Here is a 21,762-nt window from a genome sequence, read left to right as displayed (position 1 = left end):
TTGGCTGTTCACTATTTCCATGGAAACCAAGTACAGAGAAACCCACTTAAATGAATACCGGTTAAAGGAATAGTTTTATTTGAGAAGATTTTTGCTGCTCTAGATGAACTCTACTGGGGAATACTACAAAGTCTCCTTAAGTATAATTTTTAAAAGTATATCTTTGGTGTAGAGGGAGCTTATTAAAGATCCTGTTAAGCAAGTACACTCCTTGCACTAAACTAAATATGCCAAACAACATCATAACATTAAAGATGCATTTCCCATGCACTGCACAGGGGTTTCAGTGCACAACTTGCACTGACTAGACTTCTTCATGCATTGGGGTGGAATAATTACCCCTCTGGGTCTAATTTAAACTAATAAAACAAGAGAAATTCAGTAAGGCTAGCATCACCTTTACTGACTAGTAATAAATGGGTCCCACACTGCAGGTACACGTGCAACTTACTGCTCTAGAGAAGAACAGACAGGGGTCAGATAACTAAGCTCTCCTCATCACTGGTACCTGGACTAAGGTCAACAAACAGTCTAAACTCCTGTCTCAGCAAACTACAAGTTATAACAGGAATGCTTAATACAAAATCAGTCTGAATACAAAGAGAATACTCACAAGGAAGTGCATGAAACAGGGTGATTTACAACTCTGTCATACAGTTTCCTACGCTAAAATTCTAAAAATGATTATAGGTGTCAAATACAAAAGTCACAGCCAAACATACATAAAATAAGGTACAACTTGTAAGAGTAAATTCAAAATTAATTATCAGAATTTCTAAAGGTCTGGACGTAGCTCAGTTGGCAAGGTGTTTGCTCAGCATGCAGGAAGCCCTGGCTCAATGGCCAGCACCACATGAGCTAGCATGATGGTGCAGCCTACAATCCCAACACTCAGGATGTGGAGGCAGGCTCAGAAGTTGTTGGGTCTGGTGGTATACACTTTTAATCCCAGCCCTCTGGAAGCAGAAGCAGGCAGACCTCTGTGAGTTCAAGGTCAGCCTAGTATACACTGGGAATTCAATTCAAGGTTATCCTCCCATACATATCCAGTTTGAGGTCAGCCTAAGTTAAATGACATCTTGTCTCAACATAAAATATTTTTTAAAGGATTTTGAACACTGGCTGAGTGTGGTAGCATACATCTTTAATCCCAGCACTTAGAAAGCAGAGGTAGGTGGGTCTTTTCGAGTTCAAGGCCCACCTGATCTATATTTATAGTGAATTCCAGGACAGCCAGTACTACACATAGATATATGTCTCAAAAAATAAATAAAAAAACAAAATACATGTCTATATATGTAAAATTCTCAAAGAATAAAATAAACTATATATTTTTAAAACCCTGGTATAGACCTTAAAAACTACTGAATTTATATCCAAAATAATCATTAACCTGAGTAACTACAATTAATTTCCAAATTTTAGAAGTTAGAGAGATGGTTCAGAACACTAGCTGCTCTTCCAGAGGGCCCAGGTTCTATTCCCAGACTCACATGGTAGCTCACAGTCATCTCCAACACCAATTCCAGAGAATCCAATCCTCTTTTCTGGCCTCCCCAGGCACCAGGCATACACATGGTATACACGCATACATATAGACAAACCCTCATACATATAAAATAATAAAATTAACTCTCCGAATTTTACTTTTCCAAGTGAATAATACAGTTAACAGTTCAATCCAAGTTGTGGTGGCACACACCTTCAATCTCAGCACTTGGGAGGCAGAAGCAGGCAGATCTCTGTGAGTTTGAGGCCAGCCTGGTCTCCAGTGGGAGTTCCGGGACAGCCAGGACTACACAGAGAAACTCTGTTTCAAAAAACAAAAACAATAAACTACTAGCTACTACTTGGCAATTGTCAACTAATGAACCATAAGTTACCAATATATACTAACAAAGCAACATAAGCCTGTTTTGCATTTCACAAACCAAAACAATTCCAATTTCTATAAGTTAAAAAACTTGTAAAAGTCTTTCTTCTTCTTCCATTAGGTCCCTACCACTACAGAGAGCAATCTAGTTCATTAAAGTCTTAGGGGTTTTTTGTTGTTGTTGTTGTTGTTTTAAGATTATGTTTATTCATTATATATAAGTACACTGTAGCTGTCTTTAGACACACCAGAAGAGGGCATCAGATGTCATTATATCTGTCATTACAGATGGTTGTGAGCCACCATATGGTTGCTTGGATTTGAACTCAGGACCTCTGGAAGTCAGTGCTCTTAACCATTGAGCCATCTCTCCAGCCCAAGTCTTAGTTTTTAAGTGGCAAGCCTGTCTTGACACCTCTCCCTTACTCCCTACCAAAACTACAGCAATTTCTAAGGTAAAACATCTTTTGTTTTTGCTTTGGGTTTGGGTTGGTTGGTTTGTTAACACAGGGTCTCTGCATTAGATAGCCCTGACTGTCCTGGAATGTTCTATGTAAACCAGGCTGGCCTCTAACTCACAGCTCTCCTGCCTCTGCCTCTCAAAGGCATGCATCCACACCCTTCTTCCAGGTCTTTTTTTTTTTTTTTTTTTTAAGTCTTCCCATGTTCAAACTTAGAATGGTTCACCAATATTCAGTTACTTTTGCCAGTAATTTTAAGTTTCTTATCCAAAGCCCAGGTGAGGTCCTGAAATTGAGGGAATGGAGTTTCACAAACTGCTAAAGCTTTAAGGCTGTGATAATGGCTCTTTACTTAAAAACTACCAATTACAACAATAGCTTGTTTTCAGAAGAAATAGAAATAAAAATGATGGCTATGGAGGGGCAGTGGGCAAAGACAATGGAAGCCAAAAGGAAGCAGGTAGAGAAAAGGGACGCTATGTAAGGGATGTAGGCGACCAAGCACTACCTTGCTGTGCATGGCTACTGGACAGGCTCTGGGATGGCCAGAGCAGGTGCTCACCCAACACAGATTAGCACCGACCTCTACAAACTGAGCAGGGAAAAACTTCTGAAAACATCAACCACAACAACGTAGAGAGTCTATTTCTAATCTGTATATTTATTAAAATGAAATTCACTTCTAAACCATCCCAATTTTCACTGGACCATGTGAAACAACTTTCATACATCCCGCATGTGGCTGAGGTAAAGAAAACATACTGAGGCTGGGGTGCAACACAATGGGAGAGCATTAGTTCAGCATGTATGAGGCCCTGAATTTTATAAGAAAAGCAAAACACCACCTGTTATGGTTCAGTGGGAGAGCACTTACCTAGGAGGTACCATGCGTAGGTGCTATCCCATCCACCTCTCCCAAAACCAAATAGGGCTCATGAGATGGCTCAGAGAGAAAGGGCCTTTGCTACCTGGCCTAGAAATCTGAGTTCAATCCCCAGACTCCACATGGTAGAAAAAAAGAAGTGACTCCCCCAAACTCTCCTCTGACTGCCACATATTATGGCATGAAAGAGCAAGCATGCACACACGCACACACACACACACACTTAAAGAATTACTTTATGCTAATTTTAAAGTTATAAAATGTTACCTATAGCGATGCTATAATTTTTTTTTTAATGAAAGAAACCATATACCCTCTATAATACTGCTGAATTTTTAAAATACCTGTTGGGCAAAAGTATAGCACTTTGTTAGAACAAACTTGTTATTTTTAGTTAGAAAACAAAAGCAATGTTTTAGGAATAGAGACAAAATAAAGTATAGTAAACACTCTGACTCAACTACCAGGCCTTCAGCAGACAGCACAGCTGGGTAAGGAGAACAGAGCAATAATGGATGCTGTTAGGTTACTTTAACTCAAAGGCTTGAAAGGAGACATGCACATATTCAGGTGTCTGCGTAAGCTATTACAGATACTACACACTTGCTGAATCCCTGAGGGTTAAACATCACAAATGTTTCAGATACAAATCAAAAGTCAATTAAATTAAAAATCTGTTACATACTTAATCTTTTCCCCTTCTTCAATTACTAGGAGATGAGAGAGGAAGAAAAGCATACAGACATGCTAATAATATAGTAAAATCTCAATTCTTCACCAAAAAATAAAAACCCTTAATTCTGAAGATCACCGTAGCTTTTTTGATGATCAACCTGTCCCCTGCCTGTTGCTAGGTCTGGCACAGGTAGCTTATGACGGTTGTAGAAAGAAAAAGAATATAACAAGTGGTGTGAGACCACATACCAGATGAAAGGGATGTCGCAAAGGCAAATGCCCAAATGGGAAAGCAAATAGATCATGCCTGTCACTCCTAGAAAGCACTTGTGTAGCCTTTCACATCGTTGGGGCTCCACAGCTGTTCCCGTCAGGTCTTACACAGTAAGGGTGAATACATAACTGGTCAACTCCAACAGACTGACTGACTGACTAGCACCTTGGAATAGACTACACTTGATTTGATGCTAAGTGGTACTGAGGGGTCACTATAAACTCCACTGTGATCTTGCTGCTGGTCTCTGGTTGCTAGAGGCAGAGGAGAAGCTTATAGCACTACCAGTTTTAATAAATACTCAAAAATATTTTTAAAACATTAAGTTACAACTAACATTCTCATTTATTTTCTATTTCTCCCAGGAATGTCCCTAAATAAGAACTCATTAGATAAACTTTTTTATGATGTATCCTTTTTTCAAAAGAGTGTTTTGGGGTGTAGGCTCCTGTTTCTCAGTTAAACTGTTGCATATTTACACTGTTCCCATGAACTTTTAGCTAGACTGTATCAACAATAATTCATCTCATTTACAGAGGATCTTGAGATGCCCTCATTGTCTCTTCTCATGAATCCTAGGTGAGGCAGCTATTACTACTACCCCTGTACCATACACACAGAAACTTGTCCACCTGAGCAGTTCGACTGCTGGTGTGTGGCATGTACCTGATGTACCTTTATGAAAGACAGTTTAAACTGTTAATCCAAAATTGCACAACCTTTAAGTGGTTGTACTGAGATTTCAACAGGGCAAGTCACAAAGCCCGGGTTCTTTCCCAGTGTAACTAACATCTGTCTCCACTGAGAGGGGAGGAGAGGAGAGCAGAATGCAACAGTAGACCACCACTTGGTGTTTACTAACCCTGCCTAATATAGTCTATTTACTTATTCTTCAAAATAATCTCAGAAGGGGAGTGTTACCTCTGCATACTTTGCAGATGAAGAAACCAAGGCAAGTGCAGGAGAAGTGAACTGGCCAGGGTCAAAAGCTAATACATGACACAGCCAAGACTCATGCCTGCTGCATACTGGGACCTAACCACTGCATTCTACTGCTGTGCTGAAGAGCTGCCTTGGATTACACAAAAAACAAACCTTCTAACCTTTCACCAAATGAGCAAACAGTATGCTTGGATTAACTGACAGGAAGTAGTAGTGCTTTCTAAGCATGTGAACCAGACGTCTCTACGGCATATGGGTACATCCCTGACGAACAGATCACTGCTCTACTCAGGAAGCCCCACACTGTAAATCTGGTTAAAAGCCCCTAGTGCACCCCTCTCTCCACGCAGACCCACACTAGTCATTCACTGCAAGAAACAAGCAATTAGGAGAGGTCCCAATGCAATCCTCTATAAAATGAACGTCACTCTGGAATCATCTGCGAGTGTTCAGTACCCTTCTATCATGCTTTTCCTTCCCAAACACCATAAAAAAAGGGAATGAATGAGTCTAAGCCACTTAAAAGACCCAACGAATGTCCGATGATAACTGTAACTTTAAATGAGAAAAAGTAAATGCAAAAATCTCATAATTTTGTAACCTATCCAAATCCTACATCTGAAAAGCACTAGGCTTCTTTGAAATACTCAATTCTTAGACAAATTCATTATGAAAGTGACTGGAAGAGGCAGAAAAAAGTCAATTTTTTGCCTCAGATTCTAAGTATCTTTATATAGATACCTAAATTTAAAAAATATTGCTATATTGTAAGTTATTGGGCTCCTTACCCTAATACCTAAATAGGCGACAATGTATTCAATTACACAAATAAAATGTATACCATGAGTTTAGAATTTGTGTATTAACACTTAATACCTATAGAAAACGGCCGAGCAGCACAGGACAGGGCCAGGTGGTGCCAAGAACTTCACGTAGTGCATACAAGAGGCATTGCAGCTCCCTCCATTGACATCGTAAAGTTGCCACATTTTCTGGGCTCTCTTTTGAATTAATGTGGCATCTGCTCCAAGTACAGCATGCTAACATTTTACTAAAAGACATTTTCATTGTACGTTTCTATCTGGTTTGCTTTTCATCCGAACTGTTTTATTTCAGTGGTCATCATTTCTTTACACCAAGTTGTGAAATTGGCATTCCTAATCTGTCTCCTGAGCACAGCAAGGGTGGGAAGGCACCATCAGCTTAAAACCTTCTAACAGCAATAATTACAAAATGCTTTGCATATAGATTAAATAAAGAAAATAAACAGCACGGAAATTTTTGTAGGCTTTTTAGTATCAAGTCCTGATAAGTTAACAGCATCTGTTCCTTTTCGAAAAAGAATTCTGCTCTGAAGTGTTGGGGGTGGTAGAAGAGGTAAACAAATACTAAACAGAATCATTCAAGTTACAAAGTTTGGTCCTGGTGAAATGCTGATTTCAATGATTTGCACGTTATCCACCCTAGCTTGTGATAATTGCTTCCTAAGACATTCTCAAAAATGCGGCAGCAACCAGCCAAACACAACCACTTATACTTAACATGCATGCCGCATCCTCTACAATGTTACGTCACGTCAAACACAGAGAAGACGCTTACCAAGCTATCTTGCATTCTATAAACTGCCTAACAGCAACAGGAAAAAGGCACTGCCGATTCTACGGGATTGGGACTAGCAGGGGAGAGAGCCTGTCCCTCCCTCTGCTCAGCTGGCATGGAAACAAATAAGGCTTATATTTCTGTCTTTTAGCCTCACCCCTCAAGGCCTTCACGCTCAATCTTTCAGCTTCTCACAAGAAAGAAAGGCTGATTCTTTAAAACTGAAGAGCTACAAAAGATCACTCCAATGTAAAAGGCCGCACCTTTGATCAACTGTCCTCCAGCTGTCCCCATGGCTAGTCCTCTTTTGCAGGAGAAATGGCCTGTGTAGAACAGGAGCGTCCAAGTGGGTGTGTGCCCCCAGAAAGCCCACCCCAACCCTCACCCCAACAAACTTGCACTTTAAATCTCAGCTTTTTAAAATTTCAACTTGCCTGATGTTTAACAGAAGATATAAAATACCACTTCAGATTATTATACATTTGCTGGAAGCCATGATTTTAAAAGGGGCAGAGACCATGGGTCAAGAGACAAAGAACAGAATTTAAAAAGTATTAATTAGGAAATTAGGTTCTACCATTAACTAACTTGGATTCTGTGTTTGCCTCAGTCTCATAACCAGTGAGACTTCCTGACTATTATGAGGGAGAAGAAAGTATTCTCAGGCGTGGTCTGGTCTACTCAAAATGAAAGCACATTTATAAATACTACCAGAGAGAAACACTCTTAAGTTTGCTCATCCAAACTCTGACACCCCAGCAAGGTGGTGGTGGCAGGCACCTTTCATCTCAGCACTTGGGAGGCAGAGGCAGCTAGATGTCTGAGTTCAAGGTCAGCCTGATCTACAGAGTGAGTTCCAGGACAGCCAGAGCTACCCAAAGAAACCCGGTCTTGAAAAACAAACAAACAAACAAACATCAAAAAACAAAACTCTGACACCTTGTTATATCCCATATGACTCAAGGTAAGGCTTTAGCACCTCAGCAGCTACGGGTCTGAAGCAGTATAAAGTAGCTGAGATCAAAGAGCGTATTTTTAGTGTTAGAAGGCTTCTTTAAAAAAAAAATAACTACTATGAATGAAAAACTTTTTATTAGCCATATAATAAAATGTTCAATTTAGAAATTACTAAGATGAATTATGACAAATAACCTTAGCAACAAGCTAAAAACACTCAAACCAGAATCCAAACAAAACCACTGAAATCATTTACCTTCTTAAAAAAATCCTTAAAAGATTAGTGGCATTTTCAACATGGCATTTGATGGCAAAGTGAGAGGGCACCACGGGGGACATGCAGAACACTACTCAGATGCAGACATAAGCACAGGACAAATTCCCAGGCAGCATCTCTTTCTGCCCACTGAGCTAAAGAGCTTCATTATTTCAAGGCTGATCATCATCTTGGTCTTAAAACTCTTACTTTGTAAATACAAGGTAAATGTTAACAGAGACTACCAGTTTGGAAAGAACAAAACTGAAAGGTTCATCTAAAAATACAACTGCTATCTCTATAAGGGGCTCCCAGAATAAACTATAAAGTTGAATTTTCATACAGTGTCTTCTAAATACAGTCCAGAAAACAATACTGTCACTTTGGGTTTTTAGAAATGTTTTAAAAGTAAAAGTGGCTGCAAATAAACCGCTTAAGATACTTTCTGACCCGTGGGGAGCAGTCAGACCTGGGACTTGAGGTTTATAACCTAACAGGAACATTTAAGTCTTACCCATTTCTCTTCTTCCAACCCCTCTCCTACTCTACATGAACCTTCTTTTCAAAAACAAGCATGTTTTTATATGGCCACCTTTCGGGAAAGAAAGGAAACTTCAAAAGTGTATTATTCTGTAATTGCACTAATTCTTAGATGTGTTACACATATACATATGCAAATGTACAAGAAACAAAAACTAGGAAAACTTTTTAACTTCTATTCTCTCTACATGCATCTTGAGCTAATGACTTTTGTGAGCTTGCTTTCATAGCATTTCTTCAAAGTAAGGATACTTAACTACCACTCTAAAAAGCCCACAAGTTACATAAAGACTGAAATGGTAAACATAAACAATTTGTATGTACCGGAAACCCCTTTAAAGTCTAAACTAAGTGCCTACTGCCATCCCCATAGATGTTAGGCCACACCCATGCCACTGAGACACCCTGCTCAAGCGTGAGACAGGCACTGCTCTGAACGGTGCTTCCCTCCCACAGTGCATCCTAGGCAGTCTCCACCACTCAATCTCACCACAAAACAGTCTCAGAATGACCCGGAGTTTCAGGGCCATGTCAGTGCATTACAAACTTCTCTAGAGACTCTTTTCCCAAGTGTCTAGGGAATAAGAGTTTGCACATCACTCTGCACACTTACGAGCAGAGGCTCCGGGATGAAAGGGGTCTGGGTGTAAGCTGCAGCACTTGCCAGCCGCGCACTCCAGAGACTGCTACTTCCACCCTCTAAAATGGAGGTAGGGTAGCTACAGCAAATCCTCACATAATTCTGATAATTAAAATTAAACAAGATACCTATGAGTAAAAGCTTATTAATACCACATACATATACTAATATTAAGGGATAGCCCAGCAACATACATTGATGTACACTTGTTATTAACATATAAAAACATTTTTCAATATAATCCCAAAATTGAAATATTACAATCTGCTGGTACATTTCTTATATCTACATTACTATACACAGACATGACATTATATTTATTTTCAAGAACAAGCTATAAATTATGTCTACATACTCAAAAAAACTTGTAAGGACCAGGTATGGTGGCATACAACTATAATCCTGGTACTCAAGAAGCTGAAGCAGAAGTTCCAGGCCAGCCTCGGCTACATAGCAAGACTATCTCTCACAAACGAGCTGTCTAGCGGGGCGTCAGAGGCGGCTCAGTGCTTAAAAGTACTGGCTGCTCTAGCAGATTTCAGGTTCAGCTCCCAGCGGCCAATCGGACAGCTCACAAGTGCCTGTAACTTCAACTCCAAGAGATCCAATGCTTCCCTGAGCTCCAGGCACACAGCAGGCATATGCTACACACAGAAACATGCTGGCACTCACCCTTACAACACAAAACAAAATAAACTAATTAAAAAGTCTTAAACAACTATTGTGAGCAGAGTAGATTACTGATTTCTGGTTCACATCCACTCTAACTCAAGACACTTAAGACTTTTAATAATATTATTAACATGACAAATGCTTCTAAAAACAAATCCTATTCACATACACCACCTTAGCCTATAAGGTACATCTATGCATATTATCTCATCTACTCCTTTTAACAGCAAGCTCTTTTCCACTGGGAAAACTAAACTCAAAACAAGATTGACTTTCACAAGCTATGACTTATACAACACACACATATGTGACATATAACGACAGAAAATTCATGAAAAGAAGGAAAACTGCTCAACAATTTAAGTGTACTTAAATATTCTAGAGCGAAGACAAGTTTTGTTCGCCTGACTTCCAGTAGTGTTTTAGGCGTTACATGAATAGACACGGCAATAAAATTTACAGAAGACTTCATACTTCTATAGTAGCCCACGAATACCAAAGAACATCTTCCTCCTTACTGCTAGTCATTTGTATTCAATTCTTTATAACTGATGAATTTATCCATTTTACTATTAACTTAAAAACAAATTAATAGGACAGAAATAAAACAATATACAATGTAGAAGTAGATCTAACTAGATTCCATTTATTTTTGATAATTCCCAAAGATGTCACCCTTCCATGGGAGGGTAAAGTAGAATCAAATTGTATTTTTTTTTCCTTTTCTTTTTTTTTTTTTTCGGAGCTGGGGACCGAACCCAGGGCCTTGCGTTTGCTAGGCAAGTGCTCTACCACTGAGCTAAATCTCCAACCCCAAGTCAAATTGTATTTGACTGTTAAGAAATAGTTTCAGTAAATAATAGTTTAGGAGTAATCTATGACAATGTTCCAAGAAGTGCGTGCTAACGAATGGATACCAGTTAAGCAGATAAAAAGACAATTATCTGATTTTTCCACATTCCAAGTAAGGCACAGAACATACACTGGAATTTATGCTTATATTTTTCAATACTCCTAAGTATCCCTTTCCCACCTCATACAGCCCTTTCTCCTCTCAAACAGCTAAACTGTAAATACCTGAAATGTAAATTCTTTTGAACTTTCATTCTAAACACAACCTAGACGTGAATGACATTGGGGAGGTGGGGCGAGGGAGTTGCCCCCTCTCCATCAGTCCCTCAACACTGACGTGGTCTGAGAGAAAAGCACTCACCACGACACCAAGAGCATTTTTACAGAATCTTACTTTTACTGGCCAGCTATTTGGATATTCTAACAGTGCAAACATTACTAACAAAGCAATTGTCATCATCTTTTAAACTTTCTGAAGTCAATGAAACACTGCAATACAGTACAACAATACTGAACAGATACAACCAAATCCTGCTGACATCCTGCTACTGACAGATTAGTCCAATTTGGGGCACGTGTCATTTAGGTAGAAACTGAGGTACAGAGACACTTTAATGTACAGCAATCATTCTAAGCCGTATCATTACCATAAGTCAAAATCTCCAGGCAATGACTTTCAAAAATCACCTGAGCTTCTAACTAAACTACAACATAAAAAGACGTTAAAGAGTGAAGAATGGTTTTAAATAAAACTGTTTGCTAGTAATTCTAAGTATTTACTAGCCTTAATTACATGCCAACCACTAAGTTAAGTAAGTACTCGCAGGGCCTTCTACACTCAATCCTGCAAGAGCCCTACAGGAATTAATAAAGAAAGTTCAAAGTTTTGAAATTTCATAGGTGAAAATCTGAACTGTTTAAGACTCTTTCTTCTCTCCCTTTCAGGCTGCATCTCTTAGAATTCAACCTACATGGAGCAGGAGGGAAAGTAGGGTGAGCCTACAAAACCAGCACTTCCAGAGCAGGGGAAGCAGGGTCACAAGATACAGAGACCAGTCTGAGCTGGAGTGAGAGTCTCTCAAAACAAAAACCAAAAAACAAACAAACCAAGAGGGGTGGGGCTCAAGTCCAGCAAAAACATAAAACAGACTTTGTCTCAAAAATAAGTGGCATGAAATAGTTCAATTACATTGAATCATTTATTTTTCAGAAATTTTTCTCCCAGTTAGACAATACTGGACAATTAATTATTCAAGAAGCATCACAAAACTCTGAATTTAAAGAATAAAACCCCCCCTGCCCAAGCTGGGTGATGGTATACACGCCTTTAATCCTGGCACTTGTGAGGCAAAGGCAGGTGGATCTCTGAGTTCAATGCCAGCCTGGTCTACCTAGCAAGATCCAGGATTGCCAAAGCTACACAGAAAAGACCTGTCTCAATAAATAAATAAATAAATAAATAAATAAATAAATAAATAAATAAATAACTTTATTTATTTATAGCTGAATAAATTTCCCCACTGGGAGTAAAAGGAATAACATGTGTGAGGCTTGACAAAACTGCTTCTACTGCTCTCACTAGAAAACAGTGATGCCAGACTTGTGAAATAACCTATTCTACCACATGTACAGAAACTACTTACAATTTCCAAGTCAAGTTTTGAATATGTTAATGTGCATTTAAATCTTCTAAAATCTAGTAAAAGCACTGTGATAAAACAGTACACCGAGCTGTTTATAAAGTCTCACTTTAGAATTTCAGAAACAGAGTAAGTATGATTTTATTAATGTAACTTTAAAAAAATAAAGTTCTTAGAGTCTTAGGGACCTATTTATAAAATGGAGTAGACAAGAAAAAGAGTTCTCCGTGCTATTTAAACCAACTACATGTCCCAGCATGCAGTGCTCTTATCTGAAGTTAAGAAAAAGCTGCAGTGCACCCTGGGACTTGTAGTAAGTAAACCAGCTTTTCACAGCAAGTTTCAGAAAGTCTGAACTGTGGAGCACATCTGATTAGGTCTTATTTTCAGAATCTAATCAAATTGAGATCAAATTTGTTTGTTCTCTGCTCTGGTACTTCTTCTCTGGTATATATTAGAAAAAGTACCAATTAGCATTAATACTTCCCGCTAGAAAAACCTTATATAAAAACAAAATGCTTTGAAAAATAGTTGCTATGATAGAAATACTTTTTAAGTAAGTTTTGTTGGATCAGTTGCAATATTTTTATCATCTCCCCACAAAGATTTTTTTTGTAGTGTCTCCTTTAACAATTATTCTAAATATAATTTTAAATAATTTTACTTGAAAAATTTTACAACCAAGCATTTGCTCCAGGATTGCTCACTAGGAAATATATTCTTACAGTAACATGCGCACGCACACACACACTCGCAACCAGAAACCTAAGCTCTTCTTTTGTCAAATCCTTCCTTTATTGCTATGCCCACCACTCCTCACCCCTAATTCTATACATATACATACTTCTGGAAAGAACTCTTAGAAAAGAATATCCCAACTGTAGGCCTAATTCTCTCATTCACAGACTTCTTTCAAAAATCACAAAAGTTTTTGTAAGTAGCTAACAACACTCCCAGGCTGAAGCTGATAAATCTGAACTGTAGTTTACATACACACAACTCCTTCTGACAGCCCTCTTTTTTCTAAGACTCTGGAAGGAGTGCAGTCTGCATCAGGAGGCCTACCGCAGGTGGTGGGTTATTTTCAGGCAACAGCACCTTCACAAACATGCTGTGGAATACGGTCCAAGAAACTCCTAACAAGGAGAGATAAGCTGGCACATAGATTAACACAATCCAGCTAAAAGTCACCTGCAGCATGTGCTAACACATTTCACCATAAAAGTGACAGGCTACTCAAGTATCTGAAGCTTCATCAATACAACAGGACTGTCCATAAGGCCAGAGATAGCAGTTGCCATGGTTACTATCACCCACTTTTATCATGAAATTATTGTCATTACCCTGAAGTTTAGGGTACTTACTTAAATGTTAAAAAGAAGAGTTCAGTGTTCTGTCGAGGGAGAAAAATCAAGTGCTGTCTGATTTGTAAGCATGCCACTTTAGAAATGCACATGGTTAACAACACTTGGATCTGCAGCAGGGAAAAATCAATTCCTTTCTGCTGCCCCTGCTCCTCAAGCACTGACAGTTTGTATTCTCAATGCTGCCAAAACAATAAAACAAAACCCATCTTTTTGGCCTCTGTTACGTTTTTTCCTTAGGTCCAAAGAGTCAAAATAAAACTACTAGGCCCCACCCCTTTGAATTTCCATATAACTGGCTTGGTCTTTACTTCATTAAAAAAAAAAAAAAAGACTGCCTTAGTGCATCCCAAAGTATGGCAAAAAATAATTTCCCGAGACATGAACTCCTTTTCTTTTTTTTTTTAGTTGAGTAAAAGGAAAATAGAGGAGAAGGACTTGAGGACTTGAGACTTGAGGGCTGGCTGAGTTGAGGCATGGACTCAAATACCTCGGAGTCTATGAATGAACATTATTCCAGCGAAGCATCCAGGGTGAGAGAACCTCACAGTCTCTGCATGGAAGATTCACCACCATCAGGTGCCCCATGACGCACAAAGCTGTTTTTCAAAGTCTATCCCAAGATGAGTGGGCTAATTCATGCCTGCAAACCCAGCACTTGGGAATCTGAAGCAGGAAGATTACCACAAATTCTAGGCCAGCCTGAGCTCCAAAGGAAGACCTCACCTCAAAAAATAAAAAAATAAATAAAAATAAAAATAAACTATTCCAGCATTGTTTCAAATGATTTAACTATGCAAAGATTTAATACACAGATAAGAATGATATTAAAGTCTATAGAAAGTATAGCTGTGTGTGTGTGTGTGTGTGTGTGTGTGTGTGTGTGTATGCAAACAAAAATATGCTTTTTAGGAATAATTATCTTGGGGGAGGATGGCCCAGTAGTAAGAGCACTGCTGTGCTTACAGAGTATCTGGGTTCAGATCCCAGCACCCACACGGCAGCTTACTTACAAGCAGATAACTCTAGCACCAGCGGACCTGACACCTGTTAGGGCCTCCTCAGCACCAGGGATGCACTTGGTACACAGACATACATGCAGCCACTCACACATGCACATAAAATAGTAATAAATCTTTTTAAAAAGAAATAATTGGGTTTGGGGATTTAGCTCAGTAGTAGAGCACCTACCTAGTAAAAGCAAAGCCCTGAATTCAGCCCTCAGCTCATGGAGGGGTGGGGTGGACAAAAATAAAAAAGAAAGAACTGTCTACAGTAAGTTTGATGTCATATTAACATACAACCACTTAAGAATAAATCCCAAGGCACCGAAAATACACACCTGGTAAGGTTAATATGATCAAAACGTATTGTATGCTCCTAAAGACAACCTAGGCCCGAATGTAAATCCACAGGCAACAGCTCCAGAGAAGTCAGCTTAAACCCAGCACAAAACAGTTCGAAAATTCAAATGCTTCCTCTGTCTAAACGAGACCTAAACTTTAATCTCTTCCATTTTCCTTCTGAATGGTAACCAAACATAAAAGCCTTCAGCAATAAAGTACTAAGTACAAAAAAAAAAATTAAAACTTATTGATGCAGCCTTAACTTCAGTATTTCTTCACCAAATAGATAAACAAGCTCAGTTCCCTGTGCCCTAAAAAGTTACCATCATCATGAGAGGTTTCCTTCTTATCTGAACACTTCAATGCTTTTCTTGCCCTTCCTACGACCAAGTTTCTATATTTACTTTCTAACTTCAGGCTATTTTATGAAGAACGGTCATTTACAAAATTCATAATACTACACTCCTAAACACAAGGATTGCCAATTAATTCTATTTAACTTACTAAGTTTACCATTCTAAATTTGTAAGCTGAGTTTATCAAGAAAACTGTGTGCACGTGCTCATGCTGACTCTCTCTCTCTTACTCTCTCTCTCTCATGCTGACTCTCTTTCTCTTTCTCTCTCTCTCTCTCTCTCTCTCACACACACACACACACACACACAGTATTTAAGCCTCTAGAACTGAGTAGTCATTTCCTCACATAACCTTCTAAAAGGAAAAAACAAAAATAATGTATATATTTGTCTAACGTAAATGTATAACAATACACATTTCCCTATGAAATAAACTAGTAAGCTTTTGTCAGTGAGCCTTTTTCAGAATTAGCAGAGTCAATCAAAACGTTAGCAGAGACATCTGTTACTCTGTGTATTAGTTCAAGTGTACAGAAGAGTCCGGGAACTTAAACATTCACTAAAGTCAACTGCTACCAAACAAGAGAGAAAGGAAGAAGGAAGACAACTTTAATAGGGGACATATATTTCACAATATCTTCAAAAGCAAAAGTTCATTTTTTTAATTATAGAAAACTGCTTAGTAGCATTTTTTTTTCTTAACAAAAACTTTGAAACTGTAACAAAGAGATTTACGGTAACCAGGGCAGAATTTAAATTCTTAGTGTTCGGCATGCACTTTTAATGCATTTGTTGCCTAGCTGATATTGAAGAACTTAGCATTTTAAAGCAAAACTCTGTTCATGTTTTAATCTGTTAAATATCTCATCAACAACATCTACATGGTTTCTGGCAATTTACAAAGAAATTTCACAAGTACTACCTAATATGATCTTACTGGAAAAAAACAACACACACACACACACACACACACACACACACACCCTACAAAATTCAAAGCAAGTCCATCAAATTTTCAATGTATTTCTAAGTTTTCAAAACATTGACACAATACTTTACAAATAATAATATCGGTTTGAGTCACAATTCATCTAGCACTGAGGGTTTCAAAAGACTATTATAGATGCCTTGAAAATGTTAAAGTAGCTACTTTCCTCCCTATATACAGTCATCATTAAAAGTTGATAATGGATATACCAACAAAGATTTATACCAACAGGTATAACTTTCCTTCAAGTTTATTTTTCTTGAGAAAAGATCTTACAGTGTAGACCAGGTTGCCACTGAGTCTCAGATACCTCCTTCCTAAACTTAGTAGGATTATGGGCCAAGTACTGGAATTACAGAGCATTACATTTAACTTCATATATAGTTCAAAAATCAGTCTTTGAGGGCCAACTTAAATATAGTAACTTTATCTATAAAGTTGAAAGCTTATGAAGGCATCTAGATTAAAACCACTGTCCATAGATTCAAGGACAGGGAGAAAGATCCAAGAACACCCTCCCCCTTCAAAAAACAATATCCCTTTTTCCAAAAATGTCTGTCTACTTTATTTCTATTAATATGTTTATAAGGGCTGAAGCCCCACATCATTCTACTTTTTTTTTTGTTTATTGCAACTTCAAAGAATTTTTTTCAAATGATGTTCAATACTCTACTTATCAATACCAAACTAGCTCTCCTTTGAAGGAAAATAATCCTAACAGTACCCTATTCCTAACCCAGCATTCACAATGACAACCTTATTCTGCATAGTGACATAGGCAGGTACAAAGCAGACTTCAAATAGCAATAGTATTTTAGAACAGACTTACTCAAAATCTTCCTGGAACGTTACTCCTGTTGCTTAGCTGAGCTAAGAGAACTTCAATAAGAAGAGAACTTCAATAAGACCCTCAAAATTAAGAGCTCCCCTTTAACTTGCTGTAGCACCTCCTGCTGGATAGTGCTAGAGATCTTCTTGTAAACAGAAGAGTGTTTCTGAAGCAGCTCCTTCCAGATAATTGAACAGGAAAAAGGGTGGGCCATTGAAAAATCAAAGGAAACGGTGTCCCATCCATCACTTTTATCCCTTTAAAACAAAGTATGGCCCAGGCAGGTGTCTTCACAATGTATTTATCATTCTTCCAGCTCCATAAGGATTTGCCTGCGTCCAAAGTTTGACCACCTTAAACCTTTGGGAGGCTGTCCAAAAAACTTAAGTTAAAAATGGCTGCAATAATACATAAGGAAAGAAAAAAAAAAGAAGAAAGACTTTCTATAATAGGCAACCAAGCAATGCCAGTCAAAACATTCATATTGAGTTACCAAAATCAAAAGTCTCAAGTAAGAGAAAACCCCTGAAGTAGTTTTAGTCCCATGTCTGAGCTTTCAGAATTTTCTGCACTACTACGATCTTCACTTACGGCCAGCCGCATGCACATCCAAGTGTTGAGGACTGAAATTCTTTATAAACGCCAGCATTGCTACATTCAAAAGATTCCTCTTTGCCATCAAAACATGTCCTGAGATTTTAAAATGCATTCTTAGACATTTAAAATGGCCCTCTGTAAGCTAATGTTAAGCTCACAACAGATCCCATATATAAGTGAAGAACAGAAGAAAATAGCAGGGAACTTACCGAAATTAAAATAAGTAACAGTACTCCCAGAGAAAAATCAGTAATGCTTCCCTACAAGGCTGTAAACCAAGTAGATGGTAAAACTTTGAGGGGGGAGGGGGGCGCTAACCTTCAAAAACCAATAGGAACGCTGACCTATTTATTTCTACTGCCCAAATTTGAAGAAACATGAAATGTAAACAAAGTAACATAAATACTTTTCTGAAAAGTAGCCCTACACTTCTTGGCCTCAGTATCAGCCTCCTGAACAGGCCTTCAATAAAGCTACAGATGATACTGTAGATCTCTCTAAAAGGTGATACCCACCCCCTCCGTGCCCCAAAGAACCACCATAAAGAAGGCCTGCCAAAAGGCTTCCTAGAGTGCAGGACAGCTTTAAAGAAAAAAAGGGAGGAAAGAAAAAAAAAAAAACAAAACAACCAAAAACCTCCAACCAGACCAAATGAATCTGATTCTAACATTCAGTTATCAATTATTAATAAATAAATGCCCTTCCCTCTCTAACTTCCCCAGCTCAAGACTCGACATTCCTGATTAGCTACCATTAAGAAAAAGCATAACTAGCATCCCACATATGGGATAAAATCTTAGAAGTCCAAAAACACAGCCATAAAGTTCACTGTCAAGGCCAGTGCTGAGGCCCACACATGCCGAGATCTTAAAATCACATTTGTGATTCTAGAAATCCATACTCCCGGAGACATCATTTAAAAACAACACAATGTGGACGTGCAGAGGGAGATCCTCTACTTCAAGACCTAAACAAAGAATATTTCAACATATGACCGGAATATGATGACACCCGATTCACCCACGAAAACAAAACCTGCCTACCACTAGCCGTCGTACCCTCATCTCAACAACTCAACTACTTAGAAATCACTCCCGGCAAATCTACACCCCACAATCGGCATGTGGCCTCCTCCCGGGGTGCAAGCCACAAGACAAAGTTGAAAGGAGACCTCTCTCGCCCGGTGCCCCAGTGTCCACATGAAACCCCTCCCCTGCCAGGGCCACCTTGCAGCTACCCACCATTGCGAGCGTGGTCAAGGGAGGAAGAGGAGGTAGGAAAAAGAGAGAGAGCGAGAGAGAGAAAGAAATCCTAACAGCACCGCTCAGCAGAATAAAGAGAGCAGAGAGAGAGGATGACGAGAAGTGTTGGGAACTGCGTGCACCGCGGGGCTGGACCAAACGGAAAGAGTCCCACTCCGCGCCCCCCCCCCCGGCCCGGGGGAGGGGGCCCGGCCCCTCTCTCTGAGGGGCCTGAGTCCCCGGCCCGCGCGGGGTCCCAGGGCAAGCCGGCCGGCAGCAACCGCGGGAGGGCCGCCCCTGGGGTGAGGGGTGCAGGCGGACTCCTCAGAATAACAAGTTGCAGAAGAAGAAGAATAAGCGGAATTTCCCCAACGCTGCTCCGGCCACCCAAGACAAATGCACCAACACACACTCACTCACACACACTCGGGCCCGGCAGCGTCAGCAGCCGCAGCTTTTTTTTTTTTTTTTTAAACCAGATCTCTCAGTCACCAAACAAGATGGTTTTCCCAAAAAAAAATTTTTTTTTAAATTAAATAACCATAATGAAAACTTCCCCCCGACAGCATCCCAGGGTGTGGGGGTGGGGAAGGGGCCCAGGCGGCCATCCCCCGGCCGCAGGCACTCGCGGGGGGCGGCCTTGGCCCGCGCCCCCCGCCCCCGCGGCCCCCCAGCCCGATACCCCACGGGGACTCTGTGTCGCCCCCTCGCCGCCACCCCCGACGCGCCGCCCCTGTCACCCGCTCTGGCCCTGTACTCAGCGCCCAGGCTCCCGAGGCTGCTCATAAACTTACTTCCAATCTATCCTAGGGAGGGGTGGAGGGCAGAGGGGAGGAAGGGGGGAGACGAGGTATTCCCATTGTCTTTTTTTTTCCTGGGGAGGGAGAGGAATAGGAAAAGGGCACGCAGGGGGGCGCCCCGAAGGGGAAGTTATTGCTGAAATCTCAAGTTGACTGAGGGGTCCTGACAAGAACACCCCCTTTCCCTCCTCCCTCCCACACACCCCTCCCCTCCCCCTACCTCCCCCCACAACAAACTCCAAGCAAGCAGCCCCTGCTCCTTCCCAGAGACAAACACCAGAGACAAGACAGAGGGAGAGAGGGAGGGGGGAAGGGGGAGGGAGGGGAAATAGAGCTACTCAAGAAAAAAAAAGAGAGAGTGAGGAAAAGAGAGAATGGAAAAGCTGGGATACTGCACCCTCCTGCTGCTGGCTGGCTGTCCCCCCTGGCAGCTGGAGGCAGGAACTCTGAGCAGGAGAAGCAGGAGGAGGAGGAGGAGGGAACTCTTCTTCATGGGGAGGGAGGGAAGAGGCTGGAGCTGCTGCTGCTGCTTCTGCTGCTGCTCTGGGCCTCTCGCACTTTTTAGATATTAGTGTGTTAAGATGGTAGGTTGTTCCCTTCTCCCTCCTCCTCCTCCTCTCCTCTCTCTCACTCACTCACACTCTCTTTCTCTCTCTCTCTGGGCTGTTTCTTTCCTCCTCTTCCCCAGGCAAGGGGGGGTGGGGAGGAGGGGGTGGGGGGAGGAACTGGAGCCTCCTCCTCCTCCAGGAGAGACACACACAGGCCCCGGGCCGGAATGGGGAGGGAGGAATCAGAGCAGCAGGAGAGAAACTGTGGGAGACAAACAAGCCCAACTCTTCATCCTCCTCCTCCTCCTCTCAGCAGCAGCAGCGAGCACCACCAGCCCATTCACCACCCGGCCCCGGGCCGCAGCACCTCCGCCGCCTCAGCCTGGGGATCCCTCCGCCCAGGCCCAGACACACTCGCCCGCGCGGGAGCCCGCCGCGCGCCCCGCCAGCCCGCCGCCGCCGCCGTGCGCGCCCCCGCCGCTCCCGAGAGCCGGGCGAGAGGGACTGGAGCTGGGGAAGCCCAGGGGACGAGGGAGAGCGGGCGGGCGGGCGGGGGCCGGGCGGAGCTGGACCGCGGCGGTCCCGGCCACCCCGCGCCCCTGCGTGTGAGCCCGTCGCTCGCGGAGGCGCGGGGACCCCACGGGGGCACGGGGCGGCGGCGGGGCCCGCGGCGGCGCTCGGGCGGGCGGACTACTTGACGTGTCGGTGCGGCGAATTTATTTCACTTTGCCTAAGAACGGGGGGGTGTGCTGCGGCACCCATTGCCTAGGGAAAAAACCCGGATGTAAAGTGAGTGAAACTAAACTAGAGTGAAGTAGGGCAGCAGCAGCCAAACTCCGGTGCAGCGGCGGCGGCGCTGGGGCCGAGCGGCCGCCAAACTCCCGGCCCGCCGCCGCGCCGCAGCCCGGGCCAGGCCCGAGCCCCGGTCCCCTCCCGCTGTCGGGAGCTACTGGGGGGCTCCCGAGCAACCCCAACTCCCTCCAGTGCAACAGCAGTTTGCAGGGGTGGGGGTGGAAAGAAGGCAGGAGCGAGGAGGAAGCACTGCAATGGGGGAGCGAGTGGTCCAGGCAACAGGAGAAGATGCAAGCTCAAGTCGAATGCAACATGCAATCCCCGGCCACCCCGCCCCCTTTGCAAATAACTACCCTTGAACCACTTTATTAGCCGTACCGAGTCCCACTCTAGCTCCGGGGAGGGGCGGGGGACGGGGTCCTTCGCTCACCTTTATTTATTGCTGCTTTCTGCCCCCCTCTCCATGTTTTTTATTCCTAAGTTCTTTTGTTCTAAGGGGGATGATGGCATTTACTTTTCTGCTTTGTGTAGCAGGGCAATCACTGGGAATCGGCCACGTATAATCCGGCGGTTTGTCATATTTTATTAGTGAAAGTATTTTATGCCTAGTCCACCTCCAAGGACTGTAACATGGAGA

General features: G+C 41.7%; 1 protein-coding gene across 1 annotated transcript in view; it reads right to left on the bottom strand.

The window, feature by feature from the left end:
• The window catches only part of Phf21a (PHD finger protein 21A), a 173,296-nt gene extending 152,840 nt beyond the window's left edge, over positions 1–20,456 (bottom strand). The window contains exon 1 of the mRNA XM_032903727.1: positions 20,183–20,456. The gene's annotated coding sequence lies outside the window, so the exon portion shown is untranslated. The remainder of the gene's footprint in view (positions 1–20,182) is intronic.
• Positions 20,457–21,762: the final 1,306 nt, after the last annotated feature.

Source organism: Rattus rattus, chromosome 5 (assembly GCF_011064425.1).
Source record: "Rattus rattus isolate New Zealand chromosome 5, Rrattus_CSIRO_v1, whole genome shotgun sequence".
In the NCBI taxonomy this organism is placed as follows: domain Eukaryota; kingdom Metazoa; phylum Chordata; class Mammalia; order Rodentia; family Muridae; genus Rattus; species Rattus rattus.
This window is presented reverse-complemented; position numbering and strand designations above follow the sequence as displayed.